The sequence below is a fragment of the Leucopleurus acutus genome (assembly GCF_964270905.1).
Source record: "Leucopleurus acutus genome assembly, chromosome: 20".
Lineage (NCBI taxonomy): Eukaryota > Metazoa > Chordata > Mammalia > Artiodactyla > Delphinidae > Leucopleurus > Leucopleurus acutus.
Window position 1 is genome coordinate 49,542,393 of NC_139162.1, and position 21,737 is coordinate 49,564,129.

The 21,737-nt window shown below is 45.4% G+C and overlaps 1 pseudogene across 1 annotated transcript in view; it reads left to right on the top strand.

Annotated features, from left to right (window-relative positions):
• The first annotated feature begins 5,680 nt into the window (after positions 1-5,680).
• The window catches only part of LOC309976337 (very-long-chain 3-oxoacyl-CoA reductase-B-like), a 29,639-nt pseudogene continuing 13,582 nt past the window's right edge, over positions 5,681-21,737 (top strand). The window contains exons 1-10 of the transcript in view: positions 5,681-5,838; positions 6,136-6,182; positions 9,835-9,910; positions 10,167-10,270; positions 17,509-17,553; positions 17,777-17,811; positions 18,029-18,109; positions 18,595-18,660; positions 19,162-19,257; positions 19,447-19,521. The product of the transcript in view is annotated as a very-long-chain 3-oxoacyl-CoA reductase-B-like (transcript). The remainder of the gene's footprint in view (positions 5,839-6,135; positions 6,183-9,834; positions 9,911-10,166; positions 10,271-17,508; positions 17,554-17,776; positions 17,812-18,028; positions 18,110-18,594; positions 18,661-19,161; positions 19,258-19,446; positions 19,522-21,737) is intronic.

Here is a 21,737-nt window from a genome sequence, read left to right on the forward strand (position 1 = left end):
TAATCTGTTTGGGGGATAATTGTATTCCTTCAGTACTTCAGTTATGACCTAGGTAATGTACAGTGTCTAGAGATAGTTGTTATCTTTCATTAGAGACTTTGTGTCTCTTTTCAGCTAACTGTTATAGGAAATAAATAGAATCGTTTATGGACGCCTCTTGGAGAACTGAGCACAGCAAGAGTTCATCTACATATGGTAAAAGAGTTGATTGCCTGGGGAACTGGAGGGTGCTTAGATCTTGGTGGAGCACTTGAGAGAAATAAGAAGGGGCCTCTGTGGACCCTTGAGACATGAGTGTCCAAGTATATTGTTGATTGTTCAAAGTAAAGGCAAATAGATATTGGCAAATAGATTAGCGCAGGGATGCTAAAAAAAATAAGCTAAACAAAGGTCTACAGCAGTGAACCACTTTGAGTCTGGTGAAATTAGTGACGAAAGAGCGTGTGTGTTTGGAACAACTGGGAAATGGGGGATAAGGATCTTGTAAACAGCTTCCCACCCATTAGGGTTTTTTGTGTTAAACTGGGCTCGTACAGGAAATGACTAACCCCTGGTTGATTAGGTCTTGATTGTTGGTGTGAGACCTGTATAGATTCAGGCTTTAATGAATATTGAGGCAATTTAGGAAGAGGTTTAACCACATATTTTACAGAATTTTTACAGTTCTGTGCTTTTTGTTCTCCCAGTGTCAGGACTAGAAGTACCCATAGGTTTGGGGGGCACCTCTGTTACACTAGAGGATTTTTGTTGTAATTCTTCCTCATCTATATCAAGGACAGATTATAACAGACATGAAAGATCACGTTCAAGCCGTAGCCTGCAAAAGGCCCTAGATTCACTAGCCAGAACAGTACTAGACAATAAGATTTTTTTAGATTATATTTTAGCAGAAAAAAGAGGAGTATATGTAGTGGCCAATAGGTCCTGTTACGTATATTTTAATACCACATCGAAGTAAAAAACCTTCTTAGACAAAATTAGACAACTTGGCTCCCACAGGTGTCATCACAAGAACATGGATTCAATCCCTCAGGAAGGACCTTCTCATGGATCCCGTAGGGAATAAGGTCTGTATGGGAGGGATTTTGCTTAAACTCGGTATTATTGTTCTGTGCTCGCTAGGATTTATATTCCGTCTTGTCCTAACTCTGTTCTTGCTGTCTGTCTTGCATCCTTAAGCCCAAAGCCTTGTCCTCATCTTGGGATTTGTGCGTACTTGCAATCAAATGCACACCAGTTTCATTTCTCAAACCCTTGGTGGGCCTGCGCCCGGTATCAGCAGGAAGTAGCCAGCATGGTCTCGGCCCCTCTTTCCTCAAGATTGAGGAATGATCAAAAGATAGGGGAGGGGACTTCCCTGGTGGCGCAGTGGTTAAGACTCCGTGCTCCCAATGCAGGGGGGCCCGGGTTGGATCCCTGGTCAGGGAACTAGATCCCACATGCATGCCACCACTAAGAGTTTGCATGCCACAACTAAGGAGCCCACGAGCCACAACTAAGGAGCCTGCCTGCCGCAACTAAGACCCAGCACAACCAAATAAATACATAAATTGTTTTTAAAAAGATAGGGGAGACTGAAACCATGCGCCACAGGGTTAATAGAGGCTGGCGACTAACAGAAATTCTTGAGCTTGTTTTACAGAACACGAGATAAATGAACTTGCTTAAAACCCTCTGCTTGTAAAATGCCTTCACTAAGTAAGCTGGCTTTAGTTATTTTTTTCTTTTCTTTTTTCCTCTCCTTAATTGGAAGCTTCATGTACCCTAGGTAATGTATCACAAGACTCCTTAACCACCCCTATAGATAACACCTCTGATATAGGGGATGCTATAATAATGGGGGCTTAAGTTGTTTTTTAGGTAACTGGAGTCAGCTCTTGTCCAGTTCAAGCCAGCTAAGACTGGTTGGGACCACCGACCCTAACACTAGGCCTGCACAGGTGTCTGATGAATGACAGTTTGACATCAGAGAGCCAAAGCCTCCACCCTCAGATTATGCTAAGCACCTCTATTTTTGAACACGCATCCCATGAAGAAGCATGTAACCCAGATACGCCTATGCAAAGCACTGATGACCTCATCTCTTCCCTACCTACAACCACCTTCCCCCAAACCTAAGACCTTTTTTATCTCATAAATATCTCAAGCCCCTCACCTTTGGGTAGGCGGATTTGAGATTCATTCTCCCATCTCCCCATTTGGCTGCCTTGTTGAATAAACTGTTGCTTTGCTGCAAACCTTGACGTATCAACGTTTGGCTTGCTGCATGTAGGGCAAACGACACTGGCTTAGTAACAAGACCAGTGGCCTCCCATCCTATTTTCTGTCTTTTTATTAGCCTGCTAATCTCAGGAAATAATCTGTTTACGAATAGGGCAGCAAGAGCAGATTGAGTGACCTCATTTACTGAATGGAATCCAGAATGCCATCAGAAGAGAGCTTCCAAACGGGCTTTAAAATCTGCCACAGATTCCTCTTTCTTTGTTTGCATGTTTGAATAATAGACCAATCAATGTAGGCAGGGAACACCCTAGGCTCAGTTGCCACATTGGGAGATTTTTCTGGTCTATCAGAGGATCATGTTAGAGATGGAGGATCTTAACATGTGTTTTGGGGTTTTTTTTGGCCGCACCCCTGTGGCCTGTGGGATCTTAGTTCCCTGACCAGGGATCTAACCCGCACTCCCTGCATAGGAAGCGTGGAGTCTTGACCACTGGACAGCCAGGGAAGTCCCGAGACTGAGGATCTTGAATATCATCCTCAGGATGATGCCATTCTGCTTCCCACGTCTGTTTTTGGGCTTCACCAGGTCCTACCAACACAGACACAAGTTGGTAAAGATCTGGCAACCCAGGATTCTAAACGTTTCAACAAAACCTTTGGGGATTAGAAAATTCTTTAACGATGGCTCCTTAGTCTTTTTTTTTAAATAAAAAAAAAATTCATTTTTTTTTTGACCGCATTGGGTCTTAGTTGCAGCACACAGGATCTTCGTTGCGGCATGCGGGATCTTTCGTTGTGGCGTGTGGGCTCTCTGTTGCAGCATGTGGGCTCCAGAGTTCGTGGAGGCTGTAGTTGCCGCACATGGGCTCTCCAGCTGTGGCTCGCGGGCTTAGTTGCCCCACAGCAGATGGGATCTTAGTCCCCCACCAGGGATTGAACCCATGTCCCCTGTATTGGAAGGCGGATTCTTAAGCACTGGACCACCAGGGAAGTCCCTTGGTTTAGTCTTTGACCAAGGAGTGAAAGCTGTCTGAGGAGGATCACCTGCAACCTCAGGCCTTTTTATTTCAAAAGGTAACTATTTAATAGTCTCCAGAGTGGAAAGGCTGTCCAGACAGGGAATGAGTAAAACGTGAACGCTCAGGCAAAGAAGGATAGAGGGGAGCAGAGTCCTGTCAGTCCTGTCATCTGTTGTCTTAGGTACCTCTGTTGTCTTTCACTTTTCACCAGCCTTCGGTAACAAGTCCTTTAATGAAGCTATTTTGGAATCTTGATGCCTTTGGGAAGTTCACTTCAACCAATTGAAATAGGCATCCCATTCTCTTCATTGAATTCGTGAACCCTTACTTTCAAGTGCAGTTCTTAAGTGAAGGATCTCGTCTAACTGGAACCTTCCCTCGTTGTAACTCTAGATTGTTTTCAGTCAGATTTGCCTATTTTTATGGATATCTATATCTTCCGGGACCATAGTTTTTAGACATAAAATAAGCAGGTGTGCTGGAAGGTGGGGCGTTTAACTCGTGAGAACTTAAGGACCCCATTAGCTAAGCCTTTGGGTTTCTCAGAGCCGAATCAACACCTAAAAGGGATGCGCCCCTGGATTGGGGATTGTATTGCATCTTACAGTGTAGCTTATTGCATGGACATTTTCTTGAGATTGGTAGGTGACCTACTGTCCCTCTAACCCATTCCTTGACCAACTTATCCTAACACGATGTCTTTGGGTTTGATGGTGAGCAGGTCTTAAGTGCTCGATCCACACCCACCAATTTTTGCGGCTTTTTGACCTCTGAGGTCCCAGTCAGCAGCAACTCTCACTGATACAAAACAAGACAAACACACACATGCCCTTTCATATATTGGCAATAGCCCAGAGATGTTACCGCATCCTGGCCAAGGAAAGGTCCTGGGCATACCATGAGCAACTCCCAACATGGAACTGGGGACTGGGGAAAGGATTGAACCAGCAGACCCCAAGGAATGGGAACTGCAGGCATCTTCCAGACAAATGGGAAACTGTAGCTGTCACCAGCTGTTCCCGACACGGAACTAGTGATTCCAGACAAATGGGAAACTAACTGGAAAGCCGAGTGGATCAGGAGCTTGACGCAAACAGAACAGAACTCAGGACCGAGAGAAGCCCACCCGAGGCCCTCGGAAATGCTGAGAAAGACAGTGAGCTCAAAGGATTCACGGGGTACTACACCTGTGTTTCTTGCTGTCCCCAAAGCCGTCGGAAGTCTCCTTTGGTCCCGCTGCTGCCACCAAACCTGTTAAATAACGAGAATTCAACTGAGTAAATTTAAAGATCAAACTGGCTTTATTCAATGATTCATGAATCGGGCTGTGTCCCATCTAGCAATAGAAAGGAGCTCCACTGAGCTGTAGAAAAGAAAAGGTTGTTAAAGGCAGAAAGAGGGTGGAAAAAAGGACCTTCTTAGCGAAGAATTCATTGTTTGAATTCATCCTCCGAAGGGGATGGAAGGGCTTATCGGATGAATTACCTCACTAGTGCTGACCAGGCGATTCTAGGTTGAATGGTTAAAGGTTACATTCTGGTGGGGTTGAAACTACAATTAGGTCTGTTATTAAATCTCGTTTTGCTGACCTGGGGGTTAGCACAACTGACTCCATTTGGGACCTGTTGTCTTCTTTGTATCACGGTTGATGAAATATTTCTAGAAATGGATAGTGGTGACAGTTGCACAATATTGTGACTATACCTAATGTCGCTGAATTATATATATGCTTTAAAAGGGTTAAAATTGTAAAATTTATGTTACGTATATTTTACCACGATAATTTATTATTAAATAATAATAATTTAATCATATAATAATAACTAATTTTAATTATTATTATTAAATAATATCCATAATAAATAATAATTATAGTTTATTATTATTAAATGATAAATACTAAGAACAAGTGAAAAAAAATATAGAATTTGCAAAAGAGGAACGAGGAGGAAGGTCACGTAAAGCCGCTGTAAGGGCTTTGGCTTTTACGCTGCCCAAGCAGATAATCTGTAGGTCAGGTTCTTCAGACAAACTGTGCATTGACAAAACCCTCTAGCGACAGATCGCTGTTATCAGTTCTGGCTCCCAGCAGCATCTAGGTTGAGTTCAGTGACCCAAACGGTGGTCATCTGTGGGCACCCTTTGCCCAGCTCTGTGGGCTGAGAGACTGGACGTACACCTGCTCTGCAGGGATTCAGGACAGACATTAAGCCCAATTGTGGCCCAATTAGATAGGGGCGGTGCTAGGACCGATGGGCGAGGCTACTGGTTAAAATAAAACCCCCCAATGGGCGTGGCTAGAGTGAGGGGCGGGGCGGAATTCTTGACTAGCAGTGTGGGCGGGGCTAAGGCGGAGTAGTCAGGCCAGGCTTGAAATAGCTGCTCCCAAAGAAAGCCTCGTTGGCCCTAGGTTGGATGACTTGTTAGCTGGGGTTGTGATGGAGTCGGATTGGGATGTGCTGAGAGTGCGGGGAGGGTTACCGCCACGTGCCTGCTGCTGTGGGCGACTTGGGGGGCGAGCTACACAGTCTATGTTTACCTGCTGCCCAGGCACGCCGGGGCAAGCCCTGGCTCCGGGCGCACAGAGCCTGGGCAGGTGAGGAAGGAGGGCTCCGAGCCAGGCAGGTAGGGGTGGGGACAGCAAGAACGAGGACAGATGACAGGTGAGGGTCCCTAATCAGGGCAGAGGCCAGGGACTCCTGGAAGAAAGACAGGTGAAGGCTGGAGCAACTAGGGCAAGGGAGGCATGGAATGCATGAAGTTCTCGAACCAGGAGGGGTTGGGCTTCAGTGAAGGAGGGTCCCAGAAAAGGTGCAAAAAGGGACAAGAGGGACAGTGGAGGGGCTGATAGGGGGCTGGATCTGGGGGTGCTTCCCTCCTGCCCTCTTTCTAGTGGTGACAGGAGCCACCAACGGCATCAGCAAGGCTTATGCACATGAGGTGAGCCAGGGCTTGGCGTGTGTGGTGGGAGAGCTTCTCCTGTCTGTCTGTCTGTTGTCAGCTAACCCTATTAGACTGAGAATTGTGTGCCTTATCTGGTTCCCTCAGACGTCCTCTCCTCCAGGAAGCCTTCCCTCTGCTCCCCAGGGTGGGGGTGGGTGTTTACACTGGGCTTCTACAGACCCTTGATGTTCTCCCATCATTGCCCTGATTTGTTCATTCAAAACATATTTATATACCCCCTCCACGTGCCAGGCATCTTCTAGGTGCCAGGGGTACAGCAGTGAACAAAATAGATTTAAAAAAAATCAAAAGACCTTGCCATCATGAAGCTTATGTTGAAGTGAGGGGAGACCGGTGTAAATAAGATAAACAAATGACACGTATAGTGTATCAAATGGTTGTAAGAGTTAAGGAGAAAAATAAATGAGGAAAGGAGAACAGGGAGCCCTGGGGATGTGCACGTTCCAATTTTTATATAGGATAATTAGAAGTGTCACTGAGAAGGCAGCACTGAGCAAAGAACAGAAGGAGGTGAGGGAGGGAGTCTTGTGAATAACTGGGAGAAGGAATTTCCAGGGAGAAGAAACTGCCAGTGCAAAGGCCCTGAGGTAGGAAGCATTGCTTGTTGGAGAAGCAGGAAAGGGGCCACTGTGATTGTATCAGAATGAAAGGGAGAGGGGAACAGTAGGAGACGAGGGCAAAGATGCAATTTCAGGGCAGATCATGGGGAATCTGGTAGGTTATGGTGGAGACTCTAACATTTACTGAGTGACATGGGTTCTGAAGAGGGATGCGATACTATAGGAGGGTGAGGATGGAAGCAGGGAGATCAGCTAAAAAGCTCTTGCAAAGTCCAAGCAAGAGATCTTGATGACTTACACCAGGATGACAGCATAGAGGCATAAGAAGTACTTGGATTTTGGATTGATTTTGAAGGTAGTGCTGACAAGATTTATTAAAAAGATTGGATGTGGAGTATGACTCCAAACTTCTGACCCTGTAACCCGAAACCTTGCTAAACTCAGCTCTTCATTCTTGTAGTCTTTTTGTGGATTTCTTGGGATTTTCTATGTAGACAGTCATGTCATCTGTGTAAGAGACAATTTTATTTCTGACTTTCCAATCTGTATACCTTTTATTTCTTTTTCTTGCTTTATTGTACCGCCCAGGAAATTAAATAGGATGTTCAGAGGAGTGGTAAGCGTGAACGTCATCGTCCCTTGTTCCTGATCTTAGGGGAAAAGCATTCAGTTTTCAACCGTTAAATATAATGTTAGCCGTAGGTTTTTAAAATGTACGTATGTGTGTATGTATTTATGTAACCTTTATAAGGTTAAGGACGTTCCTTTCTATACCTAGGTTGCTGAGAGTTTTTATCATGGATGGAGGTTGACTTTTGTTAAGTAACTTTTCGGTGATTGTTGAGGCGATCATACGGTTTTTCTTCTTTACTCTGTTTATAGAGTACATCACATCAATTGATTTTTCAAATGTTGAACCAACCCTGCATTCCTGCACTAAGCCCCACTTGGTGATTATTGATTATCCTTTTTCTGTATTGCTGGATTTGATTTACTAATATTTTGTTGAGAATTTTTGTGTCTAAGTTTATGAGAGATATTACTTTATAGTTTTCTTTTCTTGTAATATCTTTGTTTGGTTTTTGGTATTAGGGTAATGCTGGCCTCATAAAATAAATTACTATAAAATTTTTGACCAGAATACGTCAAAAAATGCAGCTGCTGTTACTGCGATGGAGTTGAACTGAAGGGAGGACCAAGTTTGGGGGAAACAGGAGGGAGTTTCGTTTTGGACATTCCAAGTTTGAGATACCAATTAGGTATCCAAGTTGAGAAGTTCCAGAAGTTGGAAATGCCATTCCGGAGTTCAGAGGGGAGGTTGGGGTGGAGATATAAGTGGAAGCATCATCAACATAACGATCTCATTTAAAGTCATGAGACTAGATGAGGTGCCTGTGGTAGCGGGTGTTGATGGAGAAGGGGAGCACAGTCTGAATCACCCCGGAGTGCTCCCTGGAGCACCCAAAGTTAAGAGGTTCAGAAGATGCAAAGGCACAAGAACTGAGAATGGGGGGGAAACCAGGGTTGGAAGAGAGGTCTTGGAAGCCACGGAAAAGAATGTTTCCAGGAGGGGGTGCTGAATGTGTCAGTTGCTGTTGGGAGGTGCTGAGAATACAGCACTGGGTTTACCATCATGGAAGTTATTGGTGACCAGAGTGGTTTGGGTGGCGTGGCGGGTGTGGGAGACCGATTGGATTGGGTACCAGAGGGTATGGTAAGAGAGCCAGGATAAACAATCCTCTCTTAGAATGCTGAGTCAACTGCGGTGGTGTGATGAGACATGGGCCAATGCCTGAGCAGAGAAAATGAGAGAGATTCTGGTAGGATTTCCTGCTGATGGGAATCATCCAGAAGAGGGAGGGGTTTTGATGAAGGGGGAAGATGGGGGAAAGCTGGAGTGATGGCCTTGAGTGGACAAGGAGGGAGGGGAGGCTAGTGCATGAATAGAAAGGCAACCCTGGTGGAAAGGGAGAGAACTTGCGTCTGGATGCAAGTCAGCCGGTAGTGATGGCCACTCTGAGTCGTTGCCATCTGGGGACCGGTCTGTCCCAGCACTGCCCTGTGAACCCCAAGAGGGCAGGGCTGTGGCTGTGCTGGTCAGCCCCACCTAGCACAAGGCCAGGCACAAGCAGATTCTGGACAAATGTTTGTTGAATGAATAAATGCCCTTCACAGCATCAACCTCTCAGACGCTGGAGCTGTTGAGATGTTTGTGCCCAGCCCCCCTCCAAAGCTGATGGATGCTCAGTCCCACATAACATGTCACCCTCAGACAGGCAGGTTGAGAGGGTCAGATATGCAGCCAAACTCCACAGATATTGGCTGACTTTGTTTCAAGCAGAAGGGCATTCAAGGCAAAAGGAACAGCATGTGCAAAGGCCCAGAGGCAGGAAAATTCAGGTGGCGATCTTGGGACTAGATGAACTATCTGCTGTGCCTGGATTCCCATAGAGGGCCACCGGCAGGAGAGACAGCTGAAGACTCAGGCCGGAGCCAGGCCACTTGAGGCCACGGTGAGGAGTGTAGTTTTATCTCAGAGACGCTGGGGAGTCAAGGCAGGGTCTGAGTAGGGGAAGGCAGGAACAGGTTTGTATTTCAGAGAGAACCCTCTGGCTGCTGAGTGAGACTGGGTCTATCTTGGGCATGCTGTGTCCCCAGCACCGCCCAGCAAAGAGCAAGGGCTCAATAGACACATTTTGAATAAATGCATGAAGGAAGGAAGGTATAAAAATTATTGGATTCTTATGTCACTGAGAATAAAAGCCAGAGTCTTTACTGGGGCATTCGAGGCGCCATGATCTGGGCTCCTGTACAACCGGCCACTTCATTCAGTGCACACTGGACTGTATGGCGTCCTCGAAGCTGCCAGCCGTTGTGCAAGGGCCTTTGCACTTGGTGTTCTGTCTGGAATAGTCTTTCCCCAGAATGCATGCTCCAGGAGGGCAGACTTTCGTATTTCTCTTTTGTTCACCTCTGCATCCACAGTGCGATAACACTGTAGCACCCTGTCAGCAAGCAGTAAATATTTGTGGCTTTCGTGAATAAATAAATGAATGCATCCCCTGCAGCTCGCCGGGAGAGGTCTGAACATCGTCCTCATCAGTCGAGACCTGAGCAAGTTGGAGCACGAGGCAAAGGCGATAGGTGAGGAGGGGAAGAGGGGAGCGGGTTAAGTTCTGGGTCAAGGGCTGGGGCTAGACGGGGGCGTGGCTGGGGGCGTGGCTGGGGCGTGATCCCGGACGAGGTCTGTAGGTGGCCGAGGCGCTTGCGGGGAGCTAGCTATGCTAGCTATGCATCTATGCATCTGGGGCCATCATATAGGGGCTGGGGCTGAACAGGGACGGGGGCAGAGGTCGGACCAGATTCCAGCTAAGGGCCTGGCTCCCACTGCCCTTCCCAGAGAGGCTTCATGGCAAAAGCACACGAGTCATCCAGGTAGATTTCACCAGAGGCTTGGAGATCTACGAGGCCATTGCGGCAGGACTGAAGGACCTGGAGATCGGAGTACTGAGTACGTCCCTGTGCCTGTTGGGAGGAGCGCTGCCCTCAACTGCCCCCGAGCTCACCCTAACCCGGAACTCTCCGTGGCCGCCCTCCCTTTTGCCCCTACCCCGTCTCCCTGGGACCGTTGGAGTGAAACAAGCAATTTGTCCCCTCTCACTCAGTAAACAATGTGGGCAAGCAATACGCACCTGGCTTGAGGAAACTGCTCGACTGTGAGGACGTCGCCAAGTGAGTAAAACCGAGTACTAGTCCGCGGGTGCCTCCGCCTCACACGGCTCCCTCTGTTGGAAAACCCGGCGCAGCACACTAGCTTTGTTCATTGTTTTGAGAGCTACAAATCTACGATGTCTAGGACGTGAAGGAGGTCTCTCCTTCCATGGGGCGCCCTTCTGCGGTGCCCAACGGGGACCACTGTTCAAGTTGAGTCTGCTAACTTTAAGGGGAAATGAGCCACGTGGGAAAGTCAGTGCCTCAGTTTCATATCTATAAAATGGGAATCCATATTTTTGCTGACCTCACAGGGCTGATATGACAATGATAAAATGATGCACCTAAGCCTAAATTGTGTGCTCCGTGAATGTGGGCCATTATTATTAGACACAGACAAAATAGGAGATCAGGACGGCTTTTAGATTTTACATATTATTATTTCAAAAGTAATGCATAGGGCTTCCCTGGTGGCGCAGTGGTTAAGAGTCCGCCTGCCGATGCAGGGGACACGGGTTCGTGCCCCGGTCCGGGAAGATCCCACATGCCGTGGAGCGGCTGGGCCCGTGAGCCATGGCCGCTGAGCCTGCGCGTCCGGAGCCTGTGCTCCGCAACGGGAGAGGCCACTACAGTGAGAGGCCCGCGTACCGCAAAAAAAAAAAAAAGTAATGCATAGGCTCATTTTAGAAAATGTAAAGAGAGGCAGTCTGTGTATTCTGCCTCTGGTGTTAGAGGAAGTTGTCGTTTAAGACTAACCCTGCAAATGAGAACGATTAGGAGAGCTGGATAAAATATTTTTAAAATAACTGTTTGGGGGCTTCCCTGGTGGCGCAGTGGTTGAGAGTCCGCCTGCCGATGCAGAGGACACGGGTTCGTGCCCCGGTCCAGGAAGATCCCACATGCCGCCCAGCGGCTGGGCCCGTGAGCCATGGTCCCTGAGCCTGCGCGTCTGGAGCCTGTGCTCCGCAACGGGAGAGGCCACAACAGTGAGAGGCCCCCGTGCCGCAAAAAAAAAAAAAAAAAAAAAAAAAAAGTAAAAATAACTGTTTGAAGGCATCAAACTACTAAGGCAATGAGGAATTGTCGCACCAAGATTTGAGAGAAGAAAGAATCCAAGAGGGGGGAATCTGACATTTGAAGCAACATTTCCCTTCAAAGTGGATGAGCGTTTAAGAGGCAAAGCAGAGCTTTCAACATAGTGTGCGAGCTGCAACAAATAATGTAGTGCAAAGCTTTGGAAAATATCCCAGGCTTTAGGCTGGGATTCTGAAAACTATAATCCGGGAGTTAGGGTAAAGTAGGTTTCATAGGAACTGAAGCCAGGTTTTAAATGATCTCGATTCCCGTCGGGATTAAGTTGATCTTATATTTTAGCGCCCCCTAGTATAGCTGCCGTGGAGAAGCAAAACCAAACCAAACCATTTTTAGAGAAAAACGATGTCGTCCAGGGACTCGAATTAGCAATACGATTTTTTAAATATTAAATATCCAGCACTCAACAAAATACAACCAGGAATATTAGAAGAAAAATCGTGATTGAAAGCAAGAGAAATAATAGGTAATGTAATGAGGTCCACATGTAACCAAGATAATGGAAATAGCATAGATTTTTTTAAAGAATTGTAACATATATAACATAAAACTTGCCATTTTAACCATTTTAAAGTGTGCAACTCAGTGGCATTAAATACATCCACAGTGTTGTAAAGCTGTCACCACTATCTGTTTCCAGAACTTTTTCATTCATCCCAAACAGAAACTCTGGTCCTGTTAAGCAGTATCCCGCCATTCTTCCCTATTCCCCACCGCTGGTAGCATCTATCTCTCCTTTCTGTCTCTGTGAGCTTGCTAATTCTAGATACCTCATACAAGTGGAATCATAGAATAGTTTTCCTTTTGTGTCTGGCTTATAGCATAATGTTTTCAATTTCATCCATGTTGTTAGCAAGTATCAGAACGTCATTCTTTTTATTTTCTTTATTTTGAAGTTATGGCAAATATACATAACTTAAATTTTGTCATTTTTAACTATATTGAAGTGTACGGTTCAGGGGTATTATGTACATTCAGATTGTTGTGAAACAATCCACCACCAGCCACCTCCAGGATTTTTTCAACTCTTTACCTATTAAACAGTAACGCCCACCCCCCCATTCCTTCCCACCCACAGGTCCTGGAAACCACCATTCTACTTTCCGTCTCTATGAATTTGGCTATTCTAGGTGCCTCATATAAGTGGAATCACACAATATGTGTCCTTTTGTGCCTGGTTTATTTCATTTAGCATAATATTTTCAGGGTTCATCCATGTTGTAGCATGTGTCCCAATTTTCTTCCTTTTTAAGGCTGAATAATATTCCATCATATGTGTATACCACATTTTGTTTACCTCTTCATCTGTTGATAGACACTTGGGTTGTTTCCACCTTTTGGCTGCTGTGAATAATACTGCTATGAACTGTTGGTGTACAGATATCTGTTTGGGTACCTGCTTTTAATTCTTTGGGGCATATACCCAGAAGTGGAAATGATGATGCAAGATTGGTCTGGCTAATCTCAGGGTCCCTTGAGATTCCATATCAATTTTGGGCTGGGTTTTTCTATTTCTGCAAAAATGCTGTTAGGATTTTGGTAGTGATTGCACTGACTCTATAGATCACTTTGGGTAGTACTGACATCTTAGCAATATTAAGTCTTCCAACCCATGTATATGGGATGTCTTTCCAATTTGTATCTCTTCTCTAATATCTTTCAGTAATGTTTTATAGTTTTCAGTATATGTCTTTCTTCTTTGGTTAAGTTAATTCCTAAGTGTATTTATTCTTTTATTCTTTTTGATGCTATTGCAATTGGAATTGTTTTCATAACTTCACTTCTGGGTTGTTCATTGTTCATGTAGAGAAATGCAACTGAGTTTTTGGTGTTGATTTTGTATCCCACTTCTTTGTGAGTTTGCTTATTAGTTTTCACTTCTTTTGTGGAATCTTTAAGATTTTCTACATGTAAGATCATATCATCTGCAAACAGAGATAATTTTACTTCTTCCTTTTCAGTTTGGATACCTTTGACTTCTTTTCTTGCTTAGTTGCTCTGGCTGGAACTTCCAGTACTGTGTTGAATAGAAATGGCAAAAGCAAGAAGTGCTTTCAGTATTTCACCATTGAGTGTGATGTTAGCTCTGGGCTTTTTATATTATTATATGTATTATTTTATGTGCATTATTCATATCTTTATTATGTTGAGATAGTTTCCTTCCATTCCTAGTTTATTGAATGTTTTAATCATGAAAGGTGTTGAATTTTGTCAAATACTTTTCTGCATCAATTGAGGTGATCATGTGATTTTTTTCTTTATTCTGTTAATGTGTTGTGTTACATTAGTCAAGTTTTATATATCAAACCATCCTTGCATTCTAGGAACAAATCCCACTTGGTCATGGTGTATAATCCTTTTGATATGCTGTTGAATTCAATTTGCTAGCATTTTGTTGAGGATTTTTGTGTCAATGTTCATGAGGGATACTGGGCTGTAGATTTCCCTTCTTGTAGTGTCTTTCACTTTGGTATCAGGGCAATGCTGGCTTCATAGAATAAGTTAAGAAGTGTTCTCTCCTCTTCAATGTTTTGGAAGAGTTTGAGAAGAATTGGCATTAGTTCTTCTTTAAATGTTTGGTAGAATTCATCAGCAAAGTCATCTGTCCAGGAATTTTCTTTCTTGGGAAATTTTTGATTATTAGTCCAATCTCCTTACTAGTTATGGGTCTATTCAGATTTTCTATTTCTTCCTGATTGAGTCATAGTAGGTTTTGTGTTTCTAGGAACTTATCTATTTCATCTAGATTATCCAATTTATAGGTGTACAGTTGTTCATAGTACTCTCTTATGATCCTTTTTATTTCTGTGGAATCAGTAGTAATGTCCCACTTTCATTTCTGATTTTAGTAATTTCAGTATTTTTTTTCTTAGCCAATCTAGATAAATGTAAATTTGGTATGTTGAGTTTTAATTTCTATTTTCATTTGTCTCAAAGTATTTTTAAGTTTCCTTTGTGATTTCTTCTTTGACCCATTGGTGTTTGAGTTGTAGAAGCTCTTTATATATTATGGTTATTAATCCCTTATCAAATGAATGATTTGTAAATTTTCTGCCAATTTGCAAGTTGCCTTTTCACTCTGTTGATAGTATCTCTTTTTTGTGTGTGTGGTACGCGGGCCTCTCACTGCTGTCGCCTCTCCCGTTGTGGAGCACAGGCTCCGGACGCGCAGGCTCAGCGGCCATGGCTCACGGGCCTAGCCGCTCCGCGGCATGTGGGATCTTCCCGGACCGGGGCACGAACCCGTGTCCCCTGCATCGGCAGGCGGGCCCTCAACCACTGCGCCACCAGGGAAGCCCGATAGTATCTTTTAATGTGCAAAAGGTTTTAATTTTGATGAAGTACAGTTTATCTATTTTTCTTTTGCTGCTTGTGCTTTTAGTATCATCCGAGAAATCATTGCCGAACCCAATGTCATAAAGCTTTTCCTCTGTTTTCTTTCAAGAGTTTTGTAATTTTAGCTCTTACGTTTAGGACTTTGATCCATTTAGAGTTTTTTGTATATGGTGTTTTGCTCCACATATTTTGGGGCTCTGTTGTTAGGTCTGTATATCTTTATAATTGTTATATCTTCTTGCTGCATTGAACTTTTTTTAGCCTTTTTTAATAAAATAAATTTGTTTATTTTATTTATTTATTTCTGGCTGCATTGGGTTTTCATTGCTGCGCGCAGGCTTTCTCTAGTTGCCGTGAGCAGGGGCTACTCTTCGTTGCAGTGTGTGGGCTTCTCACTGCGGTGGCTTCTCTTGTTGCAGAGCACGGGGTCTAGGCGCACAGGCTTCAGCAGTTGTGGCTCACGGGCTCTAGAGCGCAGGCTCAGTAGTTGTGGCGCACGGGCTAGTTGCTCCACGGGATCTTCCCAGACCAGGGCTCCAATCCATGTCCCCTGCATTGGCAGGTGGATTCTTCACCACTGCACCACCAGGGAAGCCCTGCCCTGAACTTTTAAGAAATAAACCTCATTCTTATTAGGGTACTGCAGATTAAAACCAGAGTGAGATACAACTACACAGCCACTAAAATGGTTAACGCTAAAAATATTGTCAGTGCCAAGTGTTGTTGGGGATGTGGAACAACTGGAATTCTTCCTTTTTTTTTTTTGGAATTTAAATATTTTTTAATTTAATTTCTATTTTATACTGGGGTATAGTTGATTTACAATATTGTGTTAGTTTCAGGTGTACAGCAAAGTGGTTCAGCTATACATATACATATATTCATTCTTTTTCAGAGTATTTTCCCATTTAGGTTATTACAGAATATTTAGTAGAGTTCCCTGTGCTATACAGTAGGACCTTGTTGTTTATCTATTTTATATGTAGTAATGTGTATATGTTAATCCCAGCCTCCTAATTTATCCTTCCCCCCTTCCTTTCCCTTTTGGTAACCATAAGCTTGTTTTCAAAGTCTGCAAGTCTGTTTCTGGTTCATAAATAAGTTCATTTGTATCATCTTTTTAGATTCCACATATAAGTGATATCATATGATATTTGTTTTTCCCTGTCTGACTTATTTCACTTAGTATGATAATCTCTAGGTCCATCCATGTTGCTGCAAATGGCATTATTTCATTCTTTTTTATGGTTGAGTGGTATTCCACTGTATACATGTACCACATCTTCTTTACCCATTCCTCTGTCAATGGACATTTAGGTTGTTTCCATGTCTTGGCTATTGTGAAGAGTGCTGCTATGAACATTGGGGTGCGTGTATCTTTTCGAATTATGGTTTTCTCTGGATATATGCCCAGGAGTGGGTTGAGTAGAGAAATAAAGCATGCCGCCTTCATACGATGCAAAATTATAGCAGTGAACATGAATGAACTTCTGCTACACATAACACGGAAGAATCTTATAAACATAGTGTTTAGCAGACAAAGCCAGAGATAAAAGGATACATACTCAGTGATTCCACTTAAATGAAGTTCAGAACTGAACAAAACTCTTCTAGAGTGTGTTAGAGGTCAAGACAGTGGTTAACTGGGGAAGAGGCAAGCGTAATGACTGCAGGAGATGAAGAATCTGGGAAACTGTCAATACTTTCTTTATGTGGGTAGAGGCTAAAGCTTTGTGTTCATTTTTTACACTAAAGATTTATGCACTTTGGTATGTGTATGGTATACATTTATAAAAATCTTTACTGATCAAAAAATCCAAAGAGAGAAGTTTATGAAATGAAAGTGAAAATTTCCCTTCTCCCTCCAATCCTATCCCCCCAAAGTGACCCCCGATTTAAAATGTGGTAGTTTTTTGTCTCTGTGCATAGAGAAGTATGTACATGGATCTTTTATCCAGATGGCGGCAGCCTATTGTTCTGCACTTTACCTTTCACAGGTAGGCGTGTATCTTGGGGATTATTCTAATCAGAATAATTAGCTGACCCATTCTTTTTACCTGGTGCGCAGTGATCCATCCATTGGCTACCCTGTGTTTATTTAGTCATCTCAGTATTGATGGGCATTCAGGGTGTTTCCTAGTATATGTGACTACAAATTGTGTTGCGATGAATATCTTTGGACATATGCAGTTCCCACATGTGTGAGTATCTTAGAAAGGAATAAATTTCCAGAGTGGAGTTGATGTGTCAAAGTTTATGTGCATTTTAAATTCTAGTAGAAGCTACGTTTTAAAAATGTGTTCCAGGGGCTCCCCTGGTGGCGCAGTGGTTGAGAGTCTGCCTGGCGATGCAGGGGACGCGGGTTTGTGCCCCCGTCCGGGAGGATCCCACAGGCCGCGGAGCGGCTGGGCCCGTGAGCCATGGCCGCTGAGCCTGCGCGTCTGGAGCCTGTGCTCCGCAACGGGAGAGGCCACAACAGTGAGAGGCCCGCGTACCACAAAAAAACTGTGTTCCATATTAAAAGAAAAGTAAACTAGAAAATATCAGAGTTGTGGCAGGGCTGGTGAAGGGAAGAACTGATTGGTTCCATTTTCTTCCCCCAGAAATTCTTGGATGTTATAAACTGCAACATGATGTCTGTGGTCCAGATGAGTCGGGGCTGGGAGGGACTGGGTCCAAGGTCAGCGAGCTCTGACCACTCTCGGTGGTCCCCAGCGTCCCCCAGAACTGGGCCTGGCATAGAGGAAGTGCTAGAGGAATACTCCCTGAGGGAAGGTAGGGGGATAGGAGCGAACTTGAGGAGGGGCAGGAGTCTGGGCAGGTGAAAGCAGTGGAAAGGGAAAGACAGGGTCCTCTCCATTCCTCCTGCAGATGACTAGGATCGTCCTGCCCCAAATGGTCACCAGGTAAGGCGCAGTCTCTTTGTCTTTCACTCGGGATCTTCCCTCATCCAACCTCCGGGCTTTTTCCATTCCCCAGCTGTCCCATCCACATTTCCGGTTCTTCCCCGTCTCTCTGATCTTTCTCAAATTAGGACAGCGACTAAGGGGTGGAGGTGGGAAATCACTGGGACCCTCTGTGCCCTGGCAATGACTCCCTTCCAAATGATGCTTCCTCCTCCAGGGGCAAAGGTATCCTCATCAACATATCTTCAGAACTGACAGGAGCCCCTCTCCATTTGCAGCGACGTATGCAGCCACCCAGGTACCCAGACCCACAGATCAGGCCAGGGCTGGCTGCCATGCTGGGATTCCTGCAGTAGCCCTTAATTCTGGCACTGAAGGTTATGGTGGGAAAGGCTTGCACGCATGTGTGTGATGTGCCACCTGAGTCTGAGGCTAATAATAGTTCAGACAGACATCTGGGGCACAGTCCAGTGGACAAGCCAGGTTTTTCGTTCGTTTTTTAAGAGAAACAGAGGCTAGGGGTCAAGAGAACCCGTGAGGTGGGAGAAAGGGAATTCAGAGACTGGCCCGGCTGGAGTGGAGAGTGAGTATATGGGAACAGAGGGAGGGCTTAGAGCAAGGAAGCTTTCAGGCGTTACGGTGAGGACTTGGGCCTTGAGGGAGGGGCCCCTCCTGGCGGTAGAGTGTTCTAGGATCAGGGACGGCGCTGGGGCAAGGGCGGGCTGGAGGAGTTTGCACGGGGAAAGCTCTTGGCCCTGGGACCCTCCCTCTCCTTCTCCGCAGGCCTTTGTGCGAAGCTTCTCCGTGGCAGTGGGCGCAGAGTACCACTCCGAGGGGGTCACTGTGCAGGTGCCTGACTCCGCGGGGACTGAGCTCAAAAGGGACAGCAGTGGCAGCTCAGAAGGGGAGGGCTCTGAGGGGGGAGGAGCTTAGAGACAGCTGAAGGTCTTAGGAGCAGGGGCGGGGTGGGGTGGGGTCGGGGGGTGCGTCTGAGAGAGGACCGAGACTCAGACTCGGAAGAGCTTCAGTGGATGTAAATCAACTATACTTCAATAAAATAGAACGGAAGGAGGGAAGGGAGGAAGGAAGGAAGGAAGGACCTTAAAAAAAAAAGAATAAGATGAGCTACCTTGGAGCCACGATCGGAAGCGGTGGGTTCTCGAGGGGGCGTGGCCTCGAAGGCGTGGCCGGGGCGTGTCTGGGGCGTGGTCGGCAAGAGAAGTGGGACTCAGGGATTCTCGGAGGGGGCCTGGGAGCTTAGGCTTAGGGGGAGGGGAGTTCTTTTTCTTGACTCCCTTCCTGCCTGCAAACAGTAAGCCCCTTTTTGGTTGAAACAAATCCCTTGAAAAGCGGGCTGCTCGAAGTCCCGAGGACTTCGCTTGGCAGGCGTTGGACACACTTGGCCTCACCTCCCAAACCCCTGAGTGCCTCCGCCACGCTGTGCAGGTGCTTTCCTGGGGCAATCCTAGGCAGAGAGCTGGATGCGACAGTCCCTGGCCCGGGTCCACTAGCCCTCAGAAAGGGGGAGACGTCCAGAGAAGGGGCGGGCCCCCACCCCGGGCTGGGGAGCCAGGAGAGGAGATGGGGGACTCAAGAATGGGGGGTGTCTTGATCCTCGGTACCTCTCCTTCCCAGGGTTTCCTGCTGACCATCTTCCTGCCCAGTTGGTTTTTTCTCAGTCGCTGGGGATTAAAGCTTTTATCTCTGTTGGTGAGCTGGAATAGGGCACGGTTTCTTCGTCACAGAACTTGACTGAAGGCCTTGAAGAGGCGTGGCCACATGTCCGTCGTTCCCCACCCCCACCCCCGCCCCCTCCAGAATCCTAGGCCAGGGCTGTAGTTAGCAAAGACTTCCCACACATGGAGACAGATGGACAAGCAGACCAATGAAACGTAGTCGGACCCCCGAACACCCAGAAATTTACTAATAACTGCAGCATCTCAAATCTCTGGCAGAAAGATGGAGTTTTTAATATGTGGCGCTGAGACTACATAGACATTTGGAGAAAAACAAGCAAACAGATATATACATACATAGATACGTACATATATAGACTGTAGCGATGATGGCTGCACAACTTTGTGAAATACTAAAACCCACTAAATTGTACACATTAAAAGGGTTAATTTTATGGTATGTGAATTAAATCTCAATTTAAAAATCTCAATAAAAATATTTTTAAAATAGAGACTCCCTGTGTGTGTGTGTCTGTGTGTCTGTGTGTATACATATATGTATAAAATTGGATCCAGTCCTCACACCATGTACCGGCATAAACTGCAGATGAATCAGAAATCCCTAAATCCCTGTGTAAAAATAGAAACACAACAACTAGAAGAATCCACGAATGAATTTCTTTCCATCTTGGGAGTGGAAGAATCTTTCTTATTAATACTGAAAATTAAAAGCAGCAAAAAAAGCCAAAACCAAACAAAAAACCACTAACAAATATTGAACTGTAGTTAATGATATGCAGGCTGAATTATTTAGGAAAAGTGCACTGATGTCAGCAACTTACTTTGAAATGCATTTAAAAGTTAGACAGAGCGAGTAGAAATATGGTTAGACAAGTATGGTAAAATGTTAGTAGAATCTAAGCGGTAGACACATGTACACCTCTTTCAACTTTCCTGTATATTTGAAGTTTTTCATAATAAAATGCTGGGAGAGGGACTTCCCTGGTGGTCCAGCGGTAAAGAATCCGCCTTCCGATACAGGGGACGCCGGTTCGATCCCTGGTCGGGGAACTAGGATCCCACATACCGTGGGGCAATTGAGCCCGCGTGCTGCAAACTACTAGCCCTGGAGCCTGCGCCCAGCAACTAGAGAGAAGCCCGCCCGCCACAACGAAGAGCCCCTCGTGCTGCAACGGAAATATCCCGCATACCTCAGCGAAGATCCTACATGCCACAACTAGGACCCGACACAGGCAAAAAATTAAAATATAAAAATAATAAAATAAAAATGTCTTTTAAAAATGCTGGGGAAAATCCAGGAGCAATAAAATTAAATTTATAAATAAAACGTCTTAAGCAGATTTAGAAATTACTTAAGAAAAGATGATACGCTTCTTATTATCACATTTCCGGAGAAGGACGGCTCGAGCCCTGGAGAATAAACGGACTTTTTTGCGGAGAAACGCGGATGCAGACCATCGAAGAGACATCATAAAGCGGCCCTGATTTTGAGCTTTCGCGCGGGTGGTTGTGGGTAGCGCGCCCAAGAAGGAGGATGAACGAGGAGCGTCCCCGCGCGCCGAAGGGGCGATGCTGGTCGCCGCGACCCTGGCAGGAGCTGCAGGCCCTGTGCTAGGAGCTGAACGTGGACGAGGGGAGCGCAGCTTAAGCCCTGGAAGACTTCGCAACTGTCCAGGGCAACTACAGCCTAGAGGGAGAAGTAAGTTGTACACAGGTTGGCTTGTTCATTATATCTTGCCTGCCTCAAAAGCATTATTCCCACGGTTGGAAAGGGTATCATGGAAGGAAATTGTGTTTCACTTACCAGAATACTACCTTCAGCTAAATTAAGTTTAATACAGTTTTTTAGTAAAATGAAGAAGTGGATGGACCTGTCTAGAATTTTGTGAACGTATGGAAAGGCTAGAAAGAAATTTTGAGGGGTCTACTGTAATTTTCAAAAACGTTGAGCCAGTTTCTTTTTTTATATTTATTTTATTTATTTATTTATTTTGGCTGCGTTGGGTCTTCGTTGCTGCACGGGGGCCTTCTCTAGTTGCAGCAAGCAGGGGCTACTCTTCGTTGTGGTGCACAGGCTTCTCATTGCGGTGGCTTCTCTTGCCGCGGAGCACGGGCTCTAGGTGCGCGGGCTTCAGTAGCTGTGGCACTCGGGCTCAGTAGTTGTGGCTCGCGGGCTCTAGAGAGCAGGCTCAGTAGTTGTGGCACACAGGTTTAGTTGCTCCACGGCAT